Raw genomic sequence first — 25,896 nt, forward strand, 5'->3', positions numbered from 1 at the left:
TGTGATATTATGATGATGATAATAATAACAAATCTTAAGCATTTGGCCCAATCGCGACGCCCGGCTGGTTTTAAGATGGGCCGACCTAATCAGAGGTTACATGGACGTAACCAAAATCTGCCAAGGATGTGAAACAAACAATAAGTGCCATAATAGCTAATTGTCCTAGATGTGCCGTAAAAAGGGAAAGGCGGTACCGAAAAGCTCAGAGAAAACAAAAAAGGGCTCTTAAATCAGACGCTGCCAAATGCATAAAATTAACTGTAATATTCTCGAAATGTTTTAATTCAGCTGCTGCATCAGAGGACAGTAGCGCAGTAGAGGAAGAAGAAAACATACTTTTAACTGATTATACTAAAACATACTAAGTAATTGTCACGCCATTCAGCCTACTTCTTACAGTTTTTGACAGTAACATTCACTGTTTAACAGTTGTAAGCTCAGCGTAGAACTCCTGTACAAAATGTCTATATCAGCAGATAACGTGAAATTTAGGGTATACAGACTGCTGTATGCTGCTAGCAATATAGTCTAACATGCAAAAGAACCTAAAGCTATAGCCATAGTGCTGTAGGCATTTGAAGTGAACTCTGAATGCATAGCTAGTCTTTAAAGTAAAACATTAAATACATGCATAGGTTACAGTATGTAATATATCCTTTAGTTGTCAAAAACAACGAGATGCAATCTATTCAACATTTTTTTATTATTTTTTATTTTTTCCACAAAGTTTCCAACAAGTACTGAGCATGCAAGTGCTAACAATCACTGTAGGGTGTCCTTGCGGGTTGGTGTGGTTTACAACAAGTTAGAATAAATAAATTAAGGAATCAGAAAAACTTATACAAATAATATACTAAAACACTTTCATGTACAATAAACCTAAGTGTGATATCACTGATTGCCAGAAACACTTCAAAATAAAAGCTCATGTGAGCCTTTTTAACACTGTGGCTCTAATTAACGATAAATTAACACTTATAAAAGGAGTAACCTGTGAATGTGTATCACACACACACACATACACACCTTTACACACAAATGGAGATGCAGCACTAGCAACACTTCAGCATACTTTATTTCACAAATAACTATTTGTCATGAAGGATTTAAAAAAGTACAAATCTGCTGGTACACTCACACAAATATTGCTGTTTTTTTATTCCTTTTGGTGCTACTGCTGCTACTTAATGGAATTAATGTGTATTCAAGGTTTCCGCAGGGTCTTAAAAAGTCTTTACATTTAAAAAAAAAAAAACTAAATTTTAGACCTTAAATAGTCTTTGATTCACTGAAATATTGTGTTGTCGGTCTTAAATCATTTTAAACAGGTCTTTATTTCCCTCTGTCCAAGTAAAGCTACCCAATCTAGCCAAAACACAATCACCTATAGTCCATCTCAAAACCTCTTTTTTTAATATTTAGTTTTTTTTATTGGAAAGAGATTCAATTTATAAAAGCTGTTACATTGTTTCAGCAAAATCTCCAAAATTAAATTCCCTAATCATGAAAAGAAAACTAAAGCAACACATCCCTTTACATGATCTTTCATTAATACAAAAACTATTTACCAAAATTACAGACCATTAGAAAAAAATCTTGGGGCTCTATTTTGACGGTCCATGCGCAGAGGGCAAAATGCAGGGCGCAAACGCTTTCAGGGCGTGTCAGGACGCGTTTTTGCTAATTTAAGGACGGGATATCTGCCTTGCGCCAAGGCGCATGGTCTAAAAGGGTTGAGTTTATTTTCTTAATGATTTATAGGTGTGTTTTGAGAATAAACCAGTTATAGTCTCATCTCTCATTCCCTTTGAGACCCAGCTGTGTCGCGCCAAGAGCGCATTCGCTATTTACAGGACGCAAAGTAAGTCTAAGTGGAAAAAATGAGCATTTCACAAGCAAACAGTTAACAGTTGACATTTTTTTAACAGAAAACTGTTAAACAGAGCATCTACTGCGTGAGAATGAGAGATAAGTACTTTCACTTTCGCTCTTGGATAGGGAAACCTTTACACACAGACATCAATTAGCCTATAAATAATTAATTTCGTTTGTTAAGCGCAAAGATTTGTTTCAAAACTATTTCTAAATTCAGTTCTAATTTCTAGCAAACGAATAAATTAACAATTATGACCAAGTGTGGTCAAAATACTGAGTTTTTCCAAATACACCCATGCCCATGACAGGTGGGCAAATCTAAGCTTGTTTTTAATAAAACAAATATAAATATGGATATATTAAATAATACTGCTAATAATAATAACAATATACAAAAGCAAATTATTATGAATGAACTGAAAAAGCCTCCCGAGATGAAGAAGACATAAAAGCAGTGATTTTTCATATTTATGTAGGCTAGAAAACAATATGTTTTGTAATATTTTAACCCTTTATATTTATATTCTATATCTATTCTATATCTTATTATATCCTATATATATCCTTAATATTATTTTTTTTTCATATGTAAAGATATTTGCCTATTGCTCTCTTGTGTGTATTAAGCAGTGCGTAAGCGAGGCGCAACTCTGCGCAACTCTGCGCCGGAGTTTAGACCGGGTTAGTTTTGGTCTAATGAAAAATCTATTTTAGTTTCTCAAAATAGCAACGCGCCAGCGGTCCGCCTCAGAACGCCTCCCTTTTTAGACCAGAATGCCTATGGGCGCACAAATGAGCGCTAATGCATTTGCTATTTAAACAGCGTAGCGCAACGCCTCAAAACGACTCTTGTGCCAAGCTGAAACTACCAAAAGACTATTGCGCCGCGTCTTGCGCCACACTGCACCGGGTGTATGATAGGGCCCTTAGTGTTTATTCCTGTATAAGTCTTAAATTTGATTTGAAGAAACCTGCAGAAAGCCTGGCACTCAAATGTTGAGAGCAGTTAGTTAAAAAACATTTTACGTTAGGCCATAATTATTAATATTTATTCATTAAATCACCTATAATTGTTTCATAAGCACATATTTATTCAAAACAAGCATGAATCAAAGCATATATAAGATGTATAAAGCATATATAAGACATATATAGTTATTTGTGGATAAAAGTATGCTGAATGTAGTGCTGCATGTCCATTTTTGTGTAAAGGTTTCTTCTATTATAAGTAATAGCAGACAACTGGTATAAACAGACAGCATACGGACTCTACAAGATTCACAGATCATTTTTATTTAGTTTTTACTGTATGTAAATGTAAAAATTTGTTGTAAACGAGTTGTTTTTGTTCCAGTCACACACATTAAATGTTTAAATATCTATTGCATATGGTACTGCTTATATTATTTCATCATCTGTACACCAATGTAAGTAGTAAATGTGTGTGTCCGTCGGTGGGGCTATGTCGGTGTGGTAATGTGGGCTGGTGTTGCTACAGTGACCGGGCTGAATTTTTTTTCCAGTCTGCCCCTGATGCAAACTTGGACATAAATGCTGTGCGTCAATCCTAAAGGGAAAGTTCACCTAGAAAGGAGATTTTCAAGGGGTTTTTCACCCTAATTAAGATTGGACAATATAGATTACAGACAGGACAACATTGGGAGCAGAGAGATTGGAATAATCGGCAAAGGACCTCGAACTCTGGTCACCATGAGCAGCTCAGTGCTAGGTGTCAACACACTAGTAACCACTAGGCTATCAGTGCCCACCCAAAAATTTTAATTTACATTTAATATAAATGTACTCACCCTCAGGTTATCCAAGATGTAGGTGACTTTTTTTGTCAGTAGAATATTAAAGAAGATCTTTAGCTGAATATATGGTTCTACAGAAAGACCAAGGAGATAAATATAATATTAATTATATTGATATTGAATTTATTTGATGAGTATTATTGAACAAAATATTATTTAACAAGCATAAGATTTTATTTTGGTGAAGGCCCTGTCTTTAGCTTGAATCGAAAGCTTGTAGATCCAGCTATGACTGCCGAGGAAGAAGGCAGGGGTGGAGCCTACCCTGCTGGACAGGGCCAACCTGGTGGTGGTGGGGAGGAAGGTGGATAAACCTTTGCGTCAGTATCTGCAAACGAATTAACTGCTTATGTATTCCTTGTGGCTGTTGGTTTGCACTGATTGTGATGAGTAACTTTACATTAGGTATTCCTTGTGGTGTGTAGCTAATGGTGGAACTGGTAGTAATGAGTGATGTGACATTAGGTATTCCATGAGTCGTGAAACTAATGGTGGAACTGGTATTAATGAGTGATGAGACGTTAGGTCTTCCTAGTAGAACTGGTGCTACAGCTACTGTTTTGTGGCGATATATAATGGCAGTCAGAGGTACCGTTTTTTGAGATTAAAAATAAACACATACAATAAATTCCAGATTAATAGCTAAGGCTTGGCCTTTATGAGAAACTAAACATTATTTACAATATTGTTAGCTTTATTTCCAGTTTCTTGATGATTTAACATGAGTGTAAAGCTTTAAAAAAAGTCACTTGCACCTTCAATGGCTTAAAGATTTTTGCCTTTTGGGTGAAATCACTTTAAGGGCATTCACACATAAGACGAAAATGATAAATGTAAACTTATTCACATTGACTGTATCCGAAATGCTATATTATATATTATATTTAATTTAAAGCTAGTTTTTTGTGTGCATTTATAATGTTTGTATTATGATTGTTTCCGCTATAAATATAAATTGGGCATATTGTATAATACATCCACCACCATGATGTCAATGGCTGAGATGTGATACAATGGATGTGTGTACTCTAGGTCACGTGACTTCCACAAATCTTTTCCCATCTAAAGTGTCCATCACAAACACACTTCCGGGTACATTTCACCTACTGTTTTATTATCACTGTAAATGTATACATTTTGCTCAGAATAATTGAGTACCCCATTTTGAAAATGAATACTTGTATCCTTTTCTCAGTGAATATAGTTAATGTATTTTGGTGCATTTAAACAAAACAGATTTATTAAGGAGATATTTTAATTAAAATAACATTTTAGTCACCAAACATATTAAGAAATTAAAAAATTAAAAGATAATACAATTAAATTCAAGAATAAAAATAAAATTATATATATATATATATATATATATATATATATATATATATATATATATATATATATATATATATATATATATATATATACAACCTACAGAATTTCAACAAGTTATTTTGTCAGATTACCTCCAGATTTGGCTTCAGTACTGAGTAATGTAATGTATGCACAAATATAGTATTGTATAGCTTTTAAATGATTAAATTTAGAATTTAAAAGATAGATTTGTGAGAGGAGTACTAATTTATGCTGAGCTCCGTATATTTTAGTATGCCCCACATTATTAATATGTCAAATATTTCAGCACACCAAAAAGCTTTTAGTATGGTTTGTGTTTGTGCAAGTGAGACAATTGTGGTGCTAATCGATGAGAAGAGGAACCAATAACTGTCCATACACCATACTAATTAAGCAATATAATTGTTCATTACTGGCACACACAGCTAATATCAATTATCACAGTTATAGCCAATAATCATGAATAATAGTCATGAACATTATTAATAGAAATACAACAAAAGTGCATAAAAGTGAAATAATAAATATACACTCTTAAAAACAACTGTTCCTAAAAGGTTATTTGTCACCCATGGAACATTTTCAACACACAAAATGTTTTTTGTAGCCCCAAATGGTTCTTTGCACTATAAACTGGTTCTTTTTTATGTGAGAATGTCAATAAAGGATGATTAATAATGATTCAATAAATAAAAGACAGGTAAGAAAAGAGTAAGAAATGTGACAAGAATATGCAAAAGGTGTGACATCATTTTCATCTTCAAAGACTGGGGAACCTGTTGTAGTCACATTGGAAAATCAACATGTGTGTCTGAGAATGCTGGGTGATGCACACTTATTCCATGGCTGGACTTTCAATGTTTCAGCAAGCAACACTCACCTTTATTGTCAAAATTTGAATGCTGGCCAAAGGTCGGCTAATTAGGCAAGAGAGAAGAGTGAGTTGATGAGACCCTCTCTCTCTCTCTCTCTCTCTCTCTCTCTCTCTCTCTCTCTCTCTCTCGCTCTCTCTCTCTCTAAACTAGATGCGCGTTAATTCTGATTGCAAAGCACAATTTCGAGGTTTGCAGTGTCAGCATGATTATCTAGGGTCAATATTTTACCTTCTGAAATTTGGAGAAAGGTGTGAAGTTGACCTTAAGGTCATGAGACCCTCTTCTGGTCATTGTGGTCATTCTGAAGTGTATCAAAGAGTCACTATTTTACCTCCTGATATGTGGAGAAAAGTGTGAAGTTAACCTTAAGGTCATGAGACCCGCTTCTGGTTATTTGATTGTTCGTTGAGTGTAACAGAGGAGAAAACCCCAAAAATCAACCATTTCTTACAGACATATCATGCTAGACTGGCATATTAGTCTATAAATGAAAAGTATGCAGTTTTTGTTTTATTTTGGCACCACAATGCAGTTTCAGAACCACAATTGTAAAACGCTTAACCCAAAGATTAGAAGAGACCAGGGTTCTTCTTAGAGCTGATACAGGGCTGAATTTCTGGTCGTGTGACAGTGAGTCAGAGTAAGTGATGAACTGAACCTTGTATCAGCTCAAAGGGTCACATGACCTAAGGATTACAGTATCATGTCCTTAAACTCATCCTATGGCTATATAGCAAGCATTAACACTACACTCTTGCCTTAAGAGCTTAATCCTACCTGACCTTACTTTCTAAAAATGACATGTGTTGGTGTAGCATAAACAGTTTGACAGCATTTTCTTTTATTTAATTACAATTGCTTCATTTAGATAAGTGAGATATTACATTGTATGTAAATACCACATTTTTTTTTACTGTATATCATGTTTTTAAATTAAACAGCATATTTAACATGTAATCCCAGTTCTATTTTGAACTCCTTCTCCCTACCCTCGACCTTTGAAACAGAGTGTGAAGGGGAAGGGCTTCAAAATCTATAGTTAAAAAATTGGACAGCACTACAACACCTGCACACGTCATCATACTGTATGTCATAGCGATCTCTTGCTTCTTATAAGATTGATGACGGTGACTGCTGTAATTATTCTAGTTGCGTTATTTTTTGGTATTTATAATGATCTAATGTGGCAATAAGATCGTAATTGTACTGTGCATTTACACCCTGTACGCCTACACGAATTGAACCTTACACTTAATGTTTTTTTTAAAGGAATTCTGTTCATCAAGGCTGCATTTATTAAATGTAAAATTAAATTTTAAATTGCTAAATATTTATTACAATTTTCAATAATCATTGTATGTATCAAATTAAATTATTACTACAGTCATTGCTTTTATTACTACATTAATAATAACTAGAATTGTACATTTCCTAAAGGAAATGTGAATGGGGTTTGCGTGGCAAATCGATGGGGTACAAAATGGTACTAAACTGGGCAAAATAGCAGTAAATGTGGAGAAAAGGTTAAATTCATGTGTTTATGTGGTTGCTAGGGTAATGTAAATGGTTGCTAGGGTGTGGCAACGCCTTTGTAATAGGTGAAGACGATAGAGATTTGATCAACCTGCATCAAAAGAAGCCAAACCCTGTCTTTCTACGATATTCCTGTGCTAAAATATGGCTTGTTTATGTTGTTATATGGTTGTTAGGGGGCCTAAAGTGGTTGTTAGGGAGTGTCTACAAATTTTTTATGTCACTACTTAATACCGACTTGATAAACCGAGTAAAATGAGCCCACTCCCAAGCTTCTACGACTCTCTAATCTAGATATCAATGTCAGCCATTTTGTGTCCATGTTAAGTCAATGGGGATTTAGGGGGTTACTTTCTTGCCCCTCATGGGGGCAGTGTACCCCCACCCTCTTTGAAAAATCATAGCACACCTCTCCTCAACAGGCCGGTCGATTTGACACCTCACTCATCATTCTAGGGCAAAAAATGCGTCCGGAGTTGCGCGCCGAAGGTTTGAAAAAGTGAACAGTAATAGTAACACTAGAATTGTACATTTCCTAAAGGAAATGTGAATGGGGTTTGCGTGGCAAATCGATGGGGTACAAAATGGTACTAAACTGGGCAATAGCACTGGAAAGGTAAGAAATGGTTAAATTCATGTGTTTATGTGGTTGCTAGGGTAATGTAAATGGTCGCTAGGGTGTGGCAACGCCATTGTAATAGGTGAAGACATTAGAGATTTGATCAACCTGCATCAAAAGAACCCAAACCCTGTCTTTCTACGATATTCCTGTGCTAAAATATGGCTTGTTTATGTTGTTATATGGTTGTTAGGGGGCCTAAAGTGGTTGCTAGGGAGTGTCTACAAATTTGTTATGTCACTACTTAATACCGACTTCATAGGCGAAGTAAAATGAGCCCACTCCCAAGCTTCTACGACTCTCTAACCTAGATATCAATGTCAGCCATTTTGTGTCCATGTTAAGTCTATGGGGATTTTGGGGGTTACTTTCTTGCCCCTCATGGGGGCAGTGTACCCCCACCCTCTTTGAAAAATCATAGCACACCTCTCCTCAACAGGCCGGTCGATTTGACACCTCACTCATCATTCTAGGGCAAAAAATGCGGCCGGAGTTGCGCGCCGAAGTTTTGAAAAAGTGAACAGTAATAGTAACACTAGAATTGTACATTTCCTAAAGGAAATGTGAATGGGGTTTGCGTGGCAAATCGATGGGGTACAAAATGGTACTAAACTGGGCAATAGCACTGGAAAGGTAAGAAATGGTGGTTGCTAAGATGTTGCTAGGCGGTTGCTAAGGTGTCCTGAGTGGTTGCTAAGGCGTTGCTAGGCGGTTGCTAGGGTGTCCTGAGTGGTCGCTAGGTGGTTGCTAAGGTGTTGCTAGGTGGTTGCTAGGGTGTTCTGAGTGGTTGCTAGGCGGTTGCTAGGGTGTTCTGAGTGGTTGCTAGGTGGTTTCTAAGGTGTTGCTAGGCGGTTGCTAAGGTGTCCTTAGTGGTTGCTAGGTGGTTGCTAAGGTGTTGCTAGGTGGTTGCTAGGGTATTCTGAGTGGTTGCTAAGGCGTTGCTAGGCGGTTGCTAGGGTGTCCTGAGTGATCGCTAGGCCCTTACTTAGGCGTTACTAGGCGGTTGCTAGGTGGTTGCTAGGCGGTTGCTAGGGTAATTTGGGTGGTTGCTAGGCAGTTGCTAGGGTACCCTGGGTGGTTACTAGGCAAGCCTCACATACATGCCTGATGAAATATTTATACTTAGTGAGCATTTCTAGCAAGTTACAGTACATGGCTAGTCAATATTAGCATGTAGCTAGTCACTGCTAGCATGTGTAGCATATAGGAAGTTCCGTTTGCTAGCATGAGTCAAACGAGCCAATCCCCAAGTCTCTACGATGTTCCGATGCTGAGATATAGCTGTTGATGAACGGTTGCTAGGGTACTCTCTTTTGTTGCTATGGGCGAGGTTACAGAGTGAACTTGAATGTGGTTGGCTGTCCAAGTCAAATGAGCCAACCCCCAAGTCAATAGGACACTGCTAAGCAAAGATATGCATGTAGGCCAGTTACACTGGCAGTCTATGGGACCAGTTTGGGGGCGTGGCTTGTGAGGTTCATTATCATATTGAGATGCTCATTGGTTGTCTGAGTCAGATGAGCCATCCCACAAGTCAATAGGACACTGCTAAGCAAAGATATGCATGTAGACCAGTTACAATGGCAGTCTATGGGACCAGTTTGGGGGCGTGGCTTGTGAGGTTCATTATCATATTGAGATGCTCATTGGTTGTCTGAGTCAGATGAGCCATCCCACAAGTCAATAGGACACTGCTAAGCAAAGATATGCATCCAGCCCTGTTATAATGGCAGTCTATGGGATCAATTTGGGGGCGTGGCTTGTGAGCTTCATTATCATAGAGTGATGCTGATTGGTTGCCTGAGTCAAATGAGCCCACCCCCATGTCTCTATGACACTCCTATGTAATGTTATAGATGTGTGACCTTTATAATGGAAGTCAATGGGATGTGCAATGGGACGCCCCACCCCATGTTAAGTCAATGGGGCAGTTATTAAGGGTCTTTAAATGGTTTGGGGGGGCGTGGCTTGTGAGCTTCAAAATCATATTGAGATGCTGATTGGTTGCCTCAGTCAAGTTAGCCAACCCCCAAGTCTGTATGACACTGCTATGTACTGTGATTGACATGTGAGTCAAGAAATGAATGGGAGTCAATGGGCCATGTAAAGTCAATGGGGACCCCTTTGGGACGTCCTAGCACCCCAGGGGTACAACTTATACCCCTTTTTGGGGTATGTTCTCATACAGGCTGCAACCCCCTACAGATGTTGCGAGTCCCATATTTATACGAATTTCACACTTGGCGCTATGACGCTTTAAAGGTCGTCCCATTTCGCGGCGCGTTTAGTGCTCTTCTAGAAAAATGAATGGGAGTCAATGGGGCCAATGTAAGTCAATGGGAGCACTTTGGGACGTCCTAGAGCCCCAGGGGTGCAACTTATACCCCCTTGCGAGGTATGTTCTCACTCAGGCTGCAACCCCCTACAGATGTGGTGAATCCCATATTTCTATGAAATTCACACTCGGCGCTGTGATCCGTCAAAGTTCGGCTCAATGTAAAGTCTATGGGATTTTTTGGGGGGGTTTTTTGGCCCCTGCGGGGCCAAAAAACCCCCGACCCCTTATAAAAGTCATAGCACACCATTCCCGATAAGACCGCACGATTTGACCCCACTTTCAAGGGTCTGGGACGAAAGCTGCGGGACGAGTTACGCGCCGAAAAACGCACGGAAGAAGAAGAATAATTATAATAAACCAGCCACAATAGTAAGAATGGACTTTGCCTATGGCAAACCCCATTAACTAGAATTGTACATTTCCTAAAGGAAATGTGAATGGGGTTTGCGTGGCAAATCGATGGGGTACAAAATGGTACTAAACTGGGCAATAGCACTGGAAAGGTAAGAAATGGTCAAATTCATGTGTTTATGTGGTTGCTAGGGTAATGTAAATGGTTGCTAGGGTGTGGCAACGCCTTTGCAATAGGTGAAGACGATAGAGATTTGATCAACCTGCATCAAAAGAACCCAAACCCCGTCTTTCTACGATATTCCTGTGCTAAAATATGGCTTGTTTATGTTGTTATATGGTTGTTAGGGGGCCTAAAGTGGTTGCTAGGGAGTGTGTACAAATTTGTTATGTCACTACTTAATACTGACTTGATAGGTGGAGTAAAATGAGCCCACTCCCAAGCTTCTACGACTCTCTAATCTAGATATCAATGTCAGCCATTTTGTGTCCATGTTAAGTCTATGGGGATTTTGGGGGTTACTTTCTTGCCCCTCATGGGGGCAGTGTACCCCCACCCTCTTTGAAAAATCATAGCACACCTCTCCTCAACAGGCCGGTCGATTTGACACCTCACTCATCATTCTAGGGCAAAAAATGCGGGCGGAGTTGCGCGCCGAAGGATTGAAAAAGTGAACAGTAATAGTAACACTAGAATTGTACATTTCCTAAAGGAAATGTGAATGGGGTTTGCGTGGCAAATCGATGGGGTACAAAATGGTACTAAACTGGGCAATAGCACTGGAAAGGTAAGAAATAGTGGTTGCTAAGATGTTGCTAGGGTGTCCTGAGTGGTTGCTAGGTGGTTGCTAGGGTGTTCTGAGTGGTTGCTAGGCGGTTGCTAAGGTGTTGCTAGGCGGTTGCTAAGGTGTCCTGAGTGGTTGCTAGGTGGTTGCTAAGGTGTTGCTAGGTGGTTGCTAGGGTGTTCTGAGTGGTTGCTAGACGGTTGCTAAGGTGTTGCTAGGCGGTTGCTAAGGTGTCCTAAGTGGTTGCTAGGTGGTTGCTAGGGTGTTCTGAGTGGTTGCTAGGCGGTTGCTAAGGTGTTGCTAGGCGGTTGCTAAGGTGTCCTGAGTGGTTGCTAGGTGGTTGCTAAGGTGTTGCTAGGTGGTTGCTAGGGTGTTCTGAGTGGTTGCTAGACGGTTGCTAAGGTGTTGCTAGGCGGTTGCTAAGGTGTCCTAAGTGGTTGCTAGGTGGTTGCTAAGGTGTTGCTAGGCGGTTGCTAGGGTGTCCTGAGTGGTTGCTAGGTGGTTGCTAAGGTGTTGCTAGGTGGTTGCTAAGGTGTTGCTAGGTGGTTGCTAGGGTGTTCTGAGTGGTTGCTAGGCGGTTGCTAAGGTGTTGCTAGGCGGTTGCTAAGGTGTCCTAAGTGGTTGCTAGGTGGTTGCTAAGGTGTTGCTAGGCGGTTGCTAGGGTGTCCTGAGTGGTTGCTAGGTGGTTGCTAAGGTGTTGCTAGGTGGTTGCTAGGGTGTTCTGAGTGGTTGCTAAGTGGTTGCTAGGTGGTTGCTAAGGTGTTGCTAGGTGGTTGCTAGGGTATTCTAAGTGGTTGCTAAGGCGTTGCTAGGCGGTTGCTAGGGTGTCCTGAGTGGTCGCTAGGCCTTTACTAAGGCGTTACTAGGCGGTTGCTATGTGGTTGGTAGGCGGTTGCTAGGCGGTTGCTAGGGTAATTTGGGTGGTTGCTAGGCAGTTGCTAGGGTACCCTGGGTGGTTACTAGGCAAGCCTCACATACATGCCTGATGAAATATTTATACTTAGTGAGCATTTCTAGCAAGTTACAGTACATGGCTAGTCAATATTAGCATGTAGCTAGTCACTGCTAGCATGTGTAGCATATAGGAAGTTCCGTTTGCTAGCATGAGTCAAACGAGCCAATCCCCAAGTCTCTACGATGTTCTGATGCCGAGATATAGCTGTTGATGAATGGTTGCTAGGGTACTCTGTTTTGTTGCTATGGGCGAGGTTACAGAGTGAACTTGAATGTGGTTGGCTGTCCAAGTCAAATGAGCCAACCCCCAAGTCAATAGGACACTGCCAAGCAAAGATATACATGTAGGCCAGTTATAATGGCAGTCTATGGGATCAATTTGGGGGCGTGGCTTGTGAGATTCATTATCATATTGAGATGCTCATTGGTTGTCTGAGTCAGATGAGCCATCCCCCAAGCCAATAGGACACTGCTAAGCAAAGATATGCATGTAGGCCAGTTATAATGGCAGTCTATGGGACCAGTTTGGGGGCGTGGCTTGTGAGCTTCATTATCATACTGAGATGCTCATTGGTTGTCTGAGTCAGATGAGCCATCCCCCATGTCTCTATGACACTCCTATGTAATGTCATAGATGTGTGACCTTTATAATGGAGGTCAATGGGATCTGCAATGGGACATCCCACCCCATGTTAAGTCAATGGGGCAGTTATTAAGGGTCTTTAAATGGTTTGGGGGGCGTGGCTTGTGAGCTTCAAAATCATATTGAGATGCTGATTGGTTGCCTCAGTCAAGTAAGCCAACCCCCAAGTCTGTATGACACTGCTATGTAATGTGATTGACATGTGAGTCAAGAAATGAATGGGAGTCAATGGGCCATGTAAAGTCAATGGGGACCCCTTTGGGACGTCCTAGCACCCCAGGGGTACAACTTATACCCCTTTTTGGGGTATGTTCTCATACAGGCTGCAACCCCCTACAGATGTTGCGAATCCCATAATTCTACGAATTTCACACTTGGCGCTATAACGCTTTAAAGGTGTTTCCATTTCGCGGCGCGTTTAGTGCTCTTCTAGAAAAATGAATGGGAGTCAATGGGCCAATGTAAGTCAATGGGACGACTTTGGGACGTCCTAGAGCCCCAGGGGTGCAACTTATACCCCCTTGCGGGGTATGTTCTCACTTAGGCTGCAACCCCCTACAGATGCTGTGAATCCCATATTTCTATGAAATTCACACTCGGCGCTGTGATTCGTCAAAGTTCGGCTCAATGTTAAGTCTATGGGATTTTGGGGGGGGTTTTTTGGCCCCTGCGGGGCCAAAAAACCCCCCACCCCTTATAAAAGTCATAGCACACCATTCCCGATAAGACCGCACGATTTGAGCCCACTTTCAAGGGTCTGGGACGAAAGCTGCGGGACTAGTTACGCGCCGAAAAATAGGACGGAAGAAGGAAGAAGAAGAAGAAGAAGAAGAATAACTAGAATTGTACATTTCCTAAAGGAAATGTGAATGGGGTTTGCGTGGCAAATCGATGGGGTACAAAATGGTACTAAACTGGGCAATAGCACTGAAAAGGTAAGAACTGGTTAAATTCATGTGTTTATGTGGTTGCTAGGGTAATGTACATGGTTGCTAGGGTGTGGCAACGCCTTTGTAATAGGTGAAGACAATAGAGATTTGATCAAACTGCATCAATAGAACCCAAATCCTGTCTTTCTACAATATTCCTGTGCTAAAATATGGCTTGTTTATGTTGTTATATGGTTGTTAGGGGGCCTAAAGTGGTTGCTGGGGAGTGTCTACAAATTTGTTATGTCACTACTTAATACCGGCTTGATAGGCGGAGTAAAATGAGCCCACTCCCAAGCTTCTACGACTCTCTAATCTAGATATCAATGTCAGCCATTTTGTGTCCATGTTAAGTCTATGGGAATTTTGGGGGTTACTTTCTTGACCCTCATGGGGGCAGTTTACCCCCACCCTCATTGAAAAATCATAGCACACCTCTCCTCAACAGGCCGGTCGATTTGACACCTCACTCATCATTCTAGGGCAAAAAATGCGGCCGGAGTTGCGCGCCGAAATTTTGAAAAAGTGAACAGTAATAGTAACACTAGAATTGTACATTTCCTAAAGGAAATGTGAATGGGGTTTGCGTGGCAAATCGATGGGGTAAAATGTATTTGTTTTGGTAGCTAGGGTGTTCTGAATGGTTGCTAGGGTGTTCTGAGTGGTTGCTAGGTGGTTGCTAAGGTGTCCTAAGTGGTTGCTATGTGGTTGCTAAGGTGTTGCTAGGCGGTTGCTAGGGTGTCGTGAGTGGTTGCTAAGGTGTTGCTTGGCGGTTGCTAGGGTATTCTGAGTGGTTGCTAGGTGGTTGTTAAGGTGTTGCTAGGCGGTTGCTAAGGTGTCCTGAGTGGTTGCTAGGTGGTTGCTAAGGTGTTGCTAGGTGGTTGCTAGGGTATTCTAAGTGGTTGCTAAGGCGTTGCTAGGCGGTTGCTAGGGTGTCCTGAGTGGTTGCTAGGTGGTTGCTAAGGTGTTGCTAGGCGGTTGCTAAGGTGTCCAAAGTGGTTGCTAGGTGGTTGCTAAGGTGTTGCTAGGTGGTTGCTAGGGTATTCTAAGTGGTTGCTAGGCAGTTGCTAGGGTGTCCTGAGTGGTTGCTAGGTGGTTGCTAAGGTGTTGCTAGGTGGTTGCTAGGGTGTCCTGAGTGGTTGCTAGGTGGTTGCTAAGGTGTTGCTAGGTGGTTGCTAGGGTGTTCTGAGTGGTTGCTAGGCGGTTGCTAGGGTGTTCTGAGTGGTTGCTAGGTGGTTGCTAAGGTGTTGCTAGGCGGTTGCTAGGGTGTCCTAAGTGGTTGCTAGGTGGTTGCTAAGGTGTTGCTTGGTGGTTGCTAGGGTATTCTGAGTGGTTGCTAAGGCGTTGCTAGGCGGTTGCTAGGGTGTCCTGAGTGGTCGCTAGGCCCTTACTAAGGCGTTACTAGGCGGTTGCTAGGTGGTTGCTAGGCAGTTGTTAGGGTAATTTGGGTGGTTGCTAGGCAGTTGCTAGGGTACCCTGGGTGGTTACTAGGCAAGCCTAACATACATGCCTGTTGAAATAATTACACTTAGTAAGCATTTCTAGCAAGTTACAGTACTTGGCTAGTCAATATTAGCATGTAGCTAGTCACTGCTAGCATGTGTAGCATATAGAAAGTTCCGTTTGCTAGCATGAGTTAAACGAGCCAATCACCAAGTCTCTACGATGTTCCGATGCTGAGATATAGCTGTTGATGATTGGTTGCTAGGGTACTCTGTTTTGTTGCTATGGGCGAGGTTACAGAGTGAACTTGAATGTGGTTGGCTGTCTAAGTCAAATAAACCAACCCCCATGTCTCTATGACACTGCTATGTAAAGATATGCATCTAGGCCAGTTATAATGACAGTCTATGGGACCAGTTTGGGGGCGTGGCTTGTGAGCTTCATTATCATATTGAGATGCTCATTGGTTATCTGAGTCAGATGAGCCAACCCCCAAGTCAGTTGGACACTGCTATGCAAAGATATGCATGTAGGCCAGTTACAATGGCAGTCTATGGGACCAGTTTGGGGGCGTGGCTTGTGAGCTTCATTATCATATTGAGATGCTCATTGGTTGTCTGAGTCAGATAAGACAACCCCCAAGTCAATAGGACACTGCTAAGCAAAGATATGCATGTAGGCCTATTTTAATGGCAGTCTATGGGACCAGTTTGGGGGCGTGGCTTGTGAGCTTCATTATCATATTGAGATGCTCATTGGTTGTCTGAGTCAGATGAGCCATCCCCCAAGTCAATAGGACACTGCTAAGCAAAGATATGCATGTAGGCCAGTTATAATGGCAGTCTATGGGACCAGTTTGGGGGCGTGGCTTGTGAGCTTCATTATCATATTGTGATGCTGATTGGTTGTCTGAGTCAAATGAGCCCACCCCCATGTCTCTATGACACTCCTATGTAATGCTATTGATGTGTGACATTTATAATGGAAGTCAATGGGATGTGCAATGGGACGTCCCACCCCATGTTAAGTCAATGGGGCAGTTATTAAGGGTTTTTAAATGGTTTGGGGGGGCGTGGCTTGTGAGCTTTAAAATCATATTGAGATGCTGATTGGTTGCCTCAGACAAATAAGCCAACCCCCAAGTCTGTATGACACTGCTATGTAATGTGATTGACATGTGAGTCAAGAAATGAATGGGAGTCAATGGGCAATGTAAAGTCAATGGGGACCCCTTTGGGACGTCCTAGCACACCAGGGGTACAACTTATACCCCCTTTTGGGGTATGTTCTCATACAGGCTGCAACCCCCTACAAATGTTGCGAATCCCATATTTCTACGAATTTCACACTTGGCGCTATAACGCTTCAAAGGTCGTCCCATTTCGCGGCGCGTTTAGTGCTCTTCTAGAAAAATGAATGGGAGTCAATGGGGCCAATGTAAGTCAATGGGAGCACTTTGGGACGTCCTAGAGCCCCAGGGGTGCAACTTTTACCCCATTGCGAGGTATGTTCTCACTTAGGCTGCAACCCCCTACAGATGCTGTGAATCCCATATTTCTATGAAATTCACACTCGGCGCTGTGATTCGTCAAAGTTCGGCTCAATGTTAAGTCTATGGGATTTTTGGGGGGGTTTTTTGGCCCCTGCGGGGCCAAAAAACCCCCCACCCCTTATAAAAGTCATAGCACACCATTCCCGATAAGACCGCACGATTTGACCCCACTTTCAAGGGTCTGGGACGAAAGCTGCGGGACTAGTTACGCGCCGAAAAATAGGACGGAAGAAGGAAGAAGAATAATAAACCAGCCACAATAGTAAGAATGGACTTTGCCTATGGCAAACCCCATTAATAAACCACAATAGTAAGAATGGACTTTGCCTATGGCAAACCCCATTAATAAGTATGGAGAATAACAATAGTGGACTTTGCCTAAGGGCAAACCCCACTAACTAGAATTGTACATTTCCTAAAGGAAATGTGAATGGGGTTTGCGTGGCAAATCGATGGGGTACAATGTATTTGTTTTGGCTGCTAGGGTGTTCTGAGTGGTTGCTAGGGTGTTCTGAGTAGTTGCTAGGTGGTTGCTAAGGTGTTGCTAGGCGGTTGCTAGGGTGTCCTGAGTGGTTGCTAGGTGGTTGCTAAGGTGTTGCTAGGCAGTTGCTAGGGTGTCCTGAGTGGTTGCTAGGTGGTTGCTAGGCGGTTGCTAAGGTGTCCTAAGTGGTTGCTAGGTGGTTGCTAGGGTATTCTAAGTGGTTGCTAAGGCGTTGCTAGGCAGTTGCTAGGGTGTCCTGAGTGGTTGCTAGGCGGTTGCTAGGGTGTTCTGAGTGGTTGCTAGATGGTTGCTAAGGTGTTGCTAGGCGGTTGCTAAGGTGTCCTAAGTGGTTGCTAGGTGGTTGCTAAGGTGTTGCTAGGTGGTTGCTAGGGTATTCTAAGTGGTTGCTAAGGCGTTGCTAGGCAGTTGCTAGGGTGTCCTGAGTGGTTGCTAGGCGGTTGCTTGGGTGTTCTGAGTGGTTGCTAGGTGGTTGCTAAGGTGTTGCTAGGTGGTTGCTAGGGTGTCCTGAGTGGTTGCTAGGTGGTTGCTAAGGTGTTGCTAGGTGGTTGCTAAGGTGTCCTAAGTGGTTGCTAGGTGGTTGCTAAGGTGTTGCTAGGTGGTTGCTAAGGTGTTGCTAGGTGGTTGCTAGGGTGTCCTGAGTGGTTGCTAGGTGGTTGCTAAGGTGGTGCTAGGTGGTTGCTAAGGTGTCCTAAGTGGTTGCTAGGTGGTTGCTAAGGTGTTGCTAGGTGGTTGCTAGGGTATTCTAAGTGGTTGCTAAGGCGTTGCTAGGCAGTTGCTAGGGTGTCCTGAGTGGTCGCTAGGCCCTTACTAAGGCGTTACTAGGCGGTTGCTAGGTGGTTGCTAGGCGGTTGCTAGGGTAATTTGGGTGGTTGCTAGGCAGTTGCTAGGGACCCTGGGTGGTTACTAGGCAAGCCTCACATACATGCCTGATGAAATATTTATACTTAGTGAGCATTTCTAGCAAGTTACAGTACTTGGCTAGTCAATATTAGCATGTAGCTAGTCACTGCTAGCATGTGTAGCATATAGGAAGTTCCGTTTGCTAGCATGAGTCAAACGAGCCAATCCCCAAGTCTCTACGATGTTCTGATGCCGAGATATAGCTGTTGATGAATGGTTGCTAGGGTACTCTGTTTTGTTGCTATGGGCGAGGTTACAGAGTGAACTTGAATGTGGTTGGCTGTCCAAGTCAAATGAGCCAACCCCCAAGTCAATAGGACACTGCCAAGCAAAGATATACATGTAGGCCAGTTATAATGGCAGTCTATGGGATCAATTTGGGGGCGTGGCTTGTGAGATTCATTATCATATCGAGATGCTCATTGGTTGTCTGAGTCAGATGAGCCATCCCCCAAGTCAATCGGACACTGCTAAGCAAAGATATGCATGTAGGGCAGTTATAATGGCAGTCTATGGGACCAGTTTGGGGGCGTGGCTTGTGAGCTTCATTATCATATTGAGATGCTGATTGGTTGTCTGAGTCAGATGAGCCCACCCCCATGTCTCTATGACACTCCTATGTAATGTTATAGATGTGTGACCTTTATAATGGAAGTCAATGGGATCTGCAATGGGACATCCCACCCCATGTTAAGTCAATGGGGCACTTATTAAGGGTCTTTAAGTGGTTTGGGGGGGCGTGGCTTGTGAGCTTCAAAATCATAATGAGATGCTGATTGGTTGCCTTAGTCAAATAAGCCAACCCCCAAGTCTGTATGACAGTGCTATGTACTTTGATTGACATATGACATTTATAATGGGGGTCAATGTAATGAATGGGAGTCAATGGGCAATGTAAAGTCAATGGGGACCACTTTGGGACGTCCTAGCACCCGAGGGGTACAACCTATACCCCCTTTCAGGGTATGTTCTCACTTAGGCTGCAACCCCCTACAGATGTTGTGAATCCCATATTTCTATGAAATTCACACTCGGCGCTGTGATTCGTCAAAGTTCGGCTCCATGTAAAGTCAATGGAGACTTTGGGACGTCCTAGCTCCCCAGGGGTACAACATTTACCGCCTTTCGGGGTGTGGGTTGAAGCCTCCTATAACCCTCTCGAGATGTCGTGAATCCCATGTCTCTACGAATTTCACTGTTGGCGCTACGGCGATTTCCGGGAATAGTATCTTACGAGTGTCTAGAAAATGAATGGGAGTCAATGGGCCAATGTAAGTCAATGGGAGCACTTTGGGACGTCCTAGAGCCCCAGGGGTACAACTTATACCCCCTTGCGGGGTATGTTCTTACTTAGGCTGCAACCCCCTACAGATGCTGTGAATCCCATACTTCTATGAAATTCACACTCGGCGCTGTGATTCGTCAAAGTTCGGCTCAATGTTAAGTCTATGGGATTTTTGGGGGGGTTTTTTGGCCCCTGCGGGGCCAAAAAACCCCCGACCCCTTATAAAAGTCATAGCACACCATTCCCGATAAGACCGCACGATTTGAGCCCACTTTCAAGGGTCTGGGACGAAAGCTGCGGGACTAGTTACGCGCCGAAAAAGCGTACGGAAGAAGAAGAATAATAATAATAAGAAGAAACCACAATAGTAAGAATGGACTTTGCCTAAGGCAAACCCCATTAACTAGAATTGTACATTTCCTAAAGGAAATGTGAATGGGGTTTGCGTGGCAAATCGATGGGGTACAAAATGGTACTAAACTGGGCAATAGCACTGGAAAGGTAAGAAATGGTGGTAGCTAAGATGTTGCTAGGCGGTTGCTAGGGTGTCCTGAGTGGTTGCTAGGTGGTTGCTAGGGTCTTCTGAGTGGTTGCTAAGGTGTTGCTAGGCGGTTGCTAGGGTGTTCTGAGTGGTTGCTAAGGTGTTGCTAGGTGGTTGCTAAGGTGTCCTAAGTGGTTGATAGGTGGTTGCTAAGGTGTTGCTAGGCGGTTGCTAGGGTGTTCTGAGTGGTTGCTAGGTGGTTGCTAAGGTGTTGCTAGGTGGTTGCTAGGGTATTCTAAGTGGTTGCTAAGGCGTTGCTAGGCGGTTGCTATGGTGTCCTGAGTGGTTGCTAGGTGGTTGCTAAGGTGTTGCTAGGCGGTTGCTAAGGTGTCGTAAGTGGTTGCTAGGTGGTTGCTAAGGCGTTGCTAGGTGGTTGCTAGGGTGTTCTGAGTGGTTGCTAAGGTGTTGCTAGGCGGTTGCTAGGGTGTTCTGAGTGGTTGCTAGGTGGTTGCTAAGGTGTTGCTAGGTGGTTGCTAAGGTGTCCTAAGTAGTTGCTAGGTGGTTGCTAAGGAGTTGCTAGGTGGTTGCTAGGGTATTCTAAGTGGTTGCTAAGGCGTTGCTAGGCGGTTGCTAGGGTGTCCTGAGTGGTCGCTAGGCCCTTACTAAGGCGTTACTAGGCGGTTGCTAGGTGGTTGCTAGGCGGTTGCTAGGGTAATTTGGGTGGTTGCTAGGCAGTTGCTAGGGTACCCTGGGTGGTTACTAGGCAAGCCTCACATACATGCCTGATGAAATATTTATACTTAGTAAGCATTTCTAGCAAGTTACAGTTCATGGCTAGTCAATATTAGCATGTAGCTAGTCACTGCTAGCATGTGTAGCATATAGGAAGTTCCGTTTGCTAGCATGAGTCAAACGAGCCAATCCCCAAGTCTCTACGATGTTCCGATGCTGAGATATAGCTGTTGATGAATGGTTGCTAGGGTACTCTGTTTTGTTGCTATGGGCGAGGTTAAAGAGTGAACTTGAATGTGGTTGGCTGTCCAAGTCAAATGAGCCAACCCCCAAGTCAATAGGACACTGCTAAGCAAAGATATGCATGTAGAGCAGTTATAATGGCAGTCTATGGGACCAGTTTGGGGGCGTGGCTTGTGAGATTCATTATCATATTGAGATGCTCATTGGTTGTCTGAGTCAGATGAGCCATCCCCCAAGCCAATAGGACACTGCTAAGCAAAGATATGCATGTAGGGCAGTTATAATGGCAGTCTATGGGACCAGTTTGGGGGCGTGGCTTGTGAGCTTCATTATCATATTGAGATGCTGATTGGTTGTCTGAGTCAGATGAGCCCACCCCCATGTCTCTATGACACTCCTATGTAATGTTATAGATGTGTGACCTTTATAATGGAAGTCAATGGGATCTGCAATGGGACATCCCACCCCATGTTAAGTCAATGGGGCACTTATTAGGGGTCTTTAAGTGGTTTGGGGGGGCGTGGCTTGTGAGCTTCAAAATCATAATGAGATGCTGATTGGTTGCCTGAGTCAAATGAGCCCACCCCCAAGTCAGTATGACACTGCTATGTACTGTGATTGACATGTGACATTTATAATGGGAGTCAATGTAATGAATGGGAGTCAATGGGCAATGTAAAGTCAATGGGGACCATTTTGGGACGTCCTAGAGCCCCAGGGGTACAACTTATACCCCCCTGCGTGGTATGTTCTCACTTAGGCTGCAACCCCCTACAGATGTTGTGAATCCCATATTTCTATGAAATTCACAATGGACGCAGTGATTGGTTAAAGTTCGGCTCCATGTAAAGTCAATGGAGACTTTGGGACGTCCTAGCTCCCCAGGGGTACAACATTTACTGCCTTTCGGGGTGTAGTTTGAAGCCTCCTATAACCCTCTCGAGATGTCGCGAATCCCATGTCTCTACGAATTTCAGTGTTGGCGCTACGGCGATTTCCGGGAATAGTATCTTACGAGTGTCTAGAAAATGAATGGGAGTCAATGGGCCAATGTAAGTCAATGGGGACCACTTTGGGACGTCCTAGAGCCCCAGGGGTGCAACTTAAAACCCCTTGCGGGGTATGTTCTCACTTAGGCTGCAACCCCCTACAGATGCTGTGAATCCCATATTTCTATGAAATTCACATTTGGCGCTGTGATTCGTCAAAGTTCGGCTCAATGTTAAGTCTATGGGATTTTGGGGGGGGTTTTTTGGCCCCTGCGGGGCCAAAAAACCCCCCACCCCTTATAAAAGTCATAGCACACCATTCCCGATAAGACCGCACGATTTGAGCCCACTTTCAAGGGTCTGGGACGAAAGCTGCGGGACTAGTTACGCGCCGAAAAATAGGACGGAAGAAGGAAGAAGAAGAAGAAGAAGGAAGAAGAATAATAAACCACAATAGTAAGAATGGACTTTGCCTATGGCAAACCCCATTAACTAGAATTGTACATTTCCTAAAGGAAATGTGAATGGGGTTTGCGTGGCAAATCGATGGGGTACAAAATGGTACTAAACTGGGCAATAGCACTGGAAAGGTAAGAAATGGTCAAATTCATGTGTTTATGTGGTTGCTAGGGTAATGTAAATGGTTGCTAGGGTGTGGCAACGCCTTTGCAATAGGTGAAGACGATAGAGATTTGATCAACCTGCATCAAAAGAACCCAAACCCCGTCTTTCTACGATATTCCTGTGCTAAAATATGGCTTGTTTATGTTGTTATATGGTTGTTAGGGGGCCTAAAGTGGTTGCTAGGGAGTGTGTACAAATTTGTTATGTCACTACTTAATACTGACTTGATAGGTGGAGTAAAATGAGCCCACTCCCAAGCTTCTACGACTCTCTAATCTAGATATCAATGTCAGCCATTTTGTGTCCATGTTAAGTCTATGGGGATTTTGGGGGTTACTTTCTTGCCCCTCATGGGGGCAGTGTACCCCCACCCTCTTTGAAAAATCATAGCACACCTCTCCTCAACAGGCCGGTCGATTTGACACCTCACTCATCATTCTAGGGCAAAAAATGCGGGCGGAGTTGCGCGCCGAAGGATTGAAAAAGTGAACAGTAATAGTAACACTAGAATTGTACATTTCCTAAAGGAAATGTGAATGGGGTTTGCGTGGCAAATCGATGGGGTACAAAATGGTACTAAACTGGGCAATAGCACTGGAAAGGTAAGAAATGGTTAAACTCATGTGTTTATGTGGTTGCTAGGGTAATGTAAATGGTTGCTAGGGTGTGGCAACGCCTTTGTAATAGGTAAAGACGATAGAGATTTGATCAACCTGCATCAAAAGAACCCAAACCCTGTCTTTCTACGATATTCCTGTGCTAAAATATGGCTTGTTTATGTTGTTATATGGTTGTTAGGGGGCCTAAAGTGGTTGCTAGGGAGTGTCTACAAACTTGTTATGTCACTACTTAATACCGACTTGAAAGGCGGTGTAAAATGAGCCCACTCCCAAGCTTCTGCGACTCTCTAATGTAGATATCAATGTCAGCCATTTTGTGTCCATGTTAAGTCTATGGGGGTTTTGGGGGTTACTTTCTTGCCCCTCATGGGGGCAGTGTACCCCCACCCTCTTTGAAAAATCATAGCACACCTCTCCTCAACAGGCCGGTCGATTTGACACCTCACTCATCATTCTAGGGCAAAAAATGCGGGCGGAGTTGCGCGCCGAAGGATTGAAAAAGTGAACAGTAATAGTAACACTAGAATTGTACATTTCCTAAAGGAAATGTGAATGGGGTTTGCGTGGCAAATCGATGGGGTACAATGTATTTGTTTTGGTTGCTAGGGTGTTCTGAATGGTTGCTAGGGTGTTCTGAGTGGTTGCTAAGGTGTTGCAAGGCGGTTGCTAAGGTGTCCTAAGTGGTTGCTAGGTGGTTGCTAGGCGGTTGCTAGGGTGTTCTAAGTGGTTGCTAGGTTGTTGCTAAGGTGTTGCTAGGCAGTTGCTAGGGTGTTCTAAGTGGTTGCTAGGTGGTTGCTAAGGTGTTGCTAGGCGGTTGCTAAGGTGTTGCTAGGCGGTTGCTAGGGTGTCCTGAGTGGTTGCTAGGTGGTTGCTAAGGTGTTGCTAGGCGGTTGCTAGGGTGTTCTGAGTGGTTGCTAGGTGGTTGCTAGGCGGTTGCTAGGGTGTTCTGAGTGGTTGCTAGGTGGTTGCTAAGGTGTTGCTAGGCGGTTGCTAAGGTGTCCTAAGTGGTTGCTAGGTGGTTGCTAAGGTGTTGCTAGGTGGTTGCTAGGGTATTCAAAGTGGTTGCTAAGGCGTTGCTAGGCGGTTGCTAGGGTGTCCTGAGTGGTCGCTAGGCCCTTACTAAGGCATTACTAGGCGGTTGCTAGGTGGTTGCTAGGCGGTTGCTAGGGTAATTTGGGTGGTTGCTAGGCAGTTGCTAGGGTACCCTGGGTGGTTACTAGGCAAGCCTCACATACATGCCTGATGAAATATTTATACCTAGTAAGCATTTCTAGCAAGTTACAGTACTTGGCTAGTCAATATTAGCATGTAGCTAGTCACTGCTAGCATGTGTAGCATACAGGAAGTTCCGTTTGCTAGCATGAGTCAAACGAGCCAATCCCCAAGTCTCTACGATGTTCCGATGCTGAGATATAGCTGTTGATGAACGGTTGCTAGGGTACTCTGTTTTGTTGCTATGGGCGAGGTTGCAGTGTGAACTTGAATGTGGTTGGCTGTCCAAGTCAAATGAGACAAACCCCAAGTCAATAGGACACTGCCAAGCAAAGATATACATGGAGGCCAGTTATAATGGCAGTCTATGGGACCAGTTTGGGGGCGTGGCTTGTGAGCTTCATTATCATATTGAAAAGCTCATTGGTTGTCTTAGTCAGATGAGCCATCCCCCAAGTCAATAGGACACTGCTAAGCAAAGATATGCATGTAGACCAGTTACAATGGCAGTCTATGGGACCAGTTTGGGGGCGTGGCTTGTGAGCTTCATTATCATATTGAAAAGGTCATTGGTTGTCTGAGTCAGATGAGCCAACCCCTAAGTCTATAGGACACTGCAATGCAAAGATATGCATGTAGACCAGTTATAATGGCAGTCTATGGGATCAATTTGGGGGCGTGGCTTGTGAGCTTCATTACCATATTAAGATGCTCATTGGTTGTCTGGGTCCAATGAGCCAACCCCTAAGTCTATAGGACACTGCTATGCAAAGATATGCATGTAGGCCAGTTATAATAGAAGTCTATGGGATCAATTTAGGGGCGTGGCTTGTGAGCTTCATTATCATATTGCGATGCTGATTGGTTGTCTGAGTCAGATGAGCCCACCCCCATGTCTCTATGACACTCCTATGTAATGTTATAGATGTGTGACCTTTATAATGGAAGTCAATGGGATCTGCAATGGGACATCCCACCCCATGTTAAGTCAATGGGGCACTTATTAGGGGTCTTTAAGTGGTTTGGGGGGGCGTGGCTTGTGAGCTTCAAAATCATAATGAGATGCTGATTGGTTGCCTGAGTCAAATGAGCCCACCCCCAAGTCAGTATGACACTGCTATGTACTGTGATTGACATGTGACATTTATAATGGGAGTCAATGTAATGAATGGGAGTCAATGGGGCCCATGTTAAGTCAATGGGACCACTTTGGGACGTCCTAGCCCCCCAGGGGTTCAACT

At 43.3% G+C, this 25,896-nt stretch overlaps 2 long non-coding RNA genes across 2 annotated transcripts; both read left to right on the top strand.

Annotated features, from left to right (window-relative positions):
* Positions 1–9,049: 9,049 nt before the first annotated feature.
* Positions 9,050–12,228, top strand: LOC141380600 (uncharacterized). The gene is made up of 3 exons (XR_012398883.1): positions 9,050–10,923; positions 11,743–11,979; positions 12,067–12,228. It is a non-coding gene; the product is annotated as an uncharacterized lncRNA (long non-coding RNA).
* A 1,723-nt stretch (positions 12,229–13,951) lies between these two features.
* On the top strand, positions 13,952–22,666 carry LOC141380599 (uncharacterized). The gene is made up of 4 exons (XR_012398882.1): positions 13,952–14,765; positions 14,853–15,240; positions 17,831–18,110; positions 20,665–22,666. It is a non-coding gene; the product is annotated as an uncharacterized lncRNA (long non-coding RNA).
* Positions 22,667–25,896: the final 3,230 nt, after the last annotated feature.

This window comes from Danio rerio, chromosome 23 (assembly GCF_049306965.1).
Source record: "Danio rerio strain Tuebingen ecotype United States chromosome 23, GRCz12tu, whole genome shotgun sequence".
NCBI classification, from domain to species: Eukaryota; Metazoa; Chordata; class Actinopteri; order Cypriniformes; family Danionidae; genus Danio; species Danio rerio.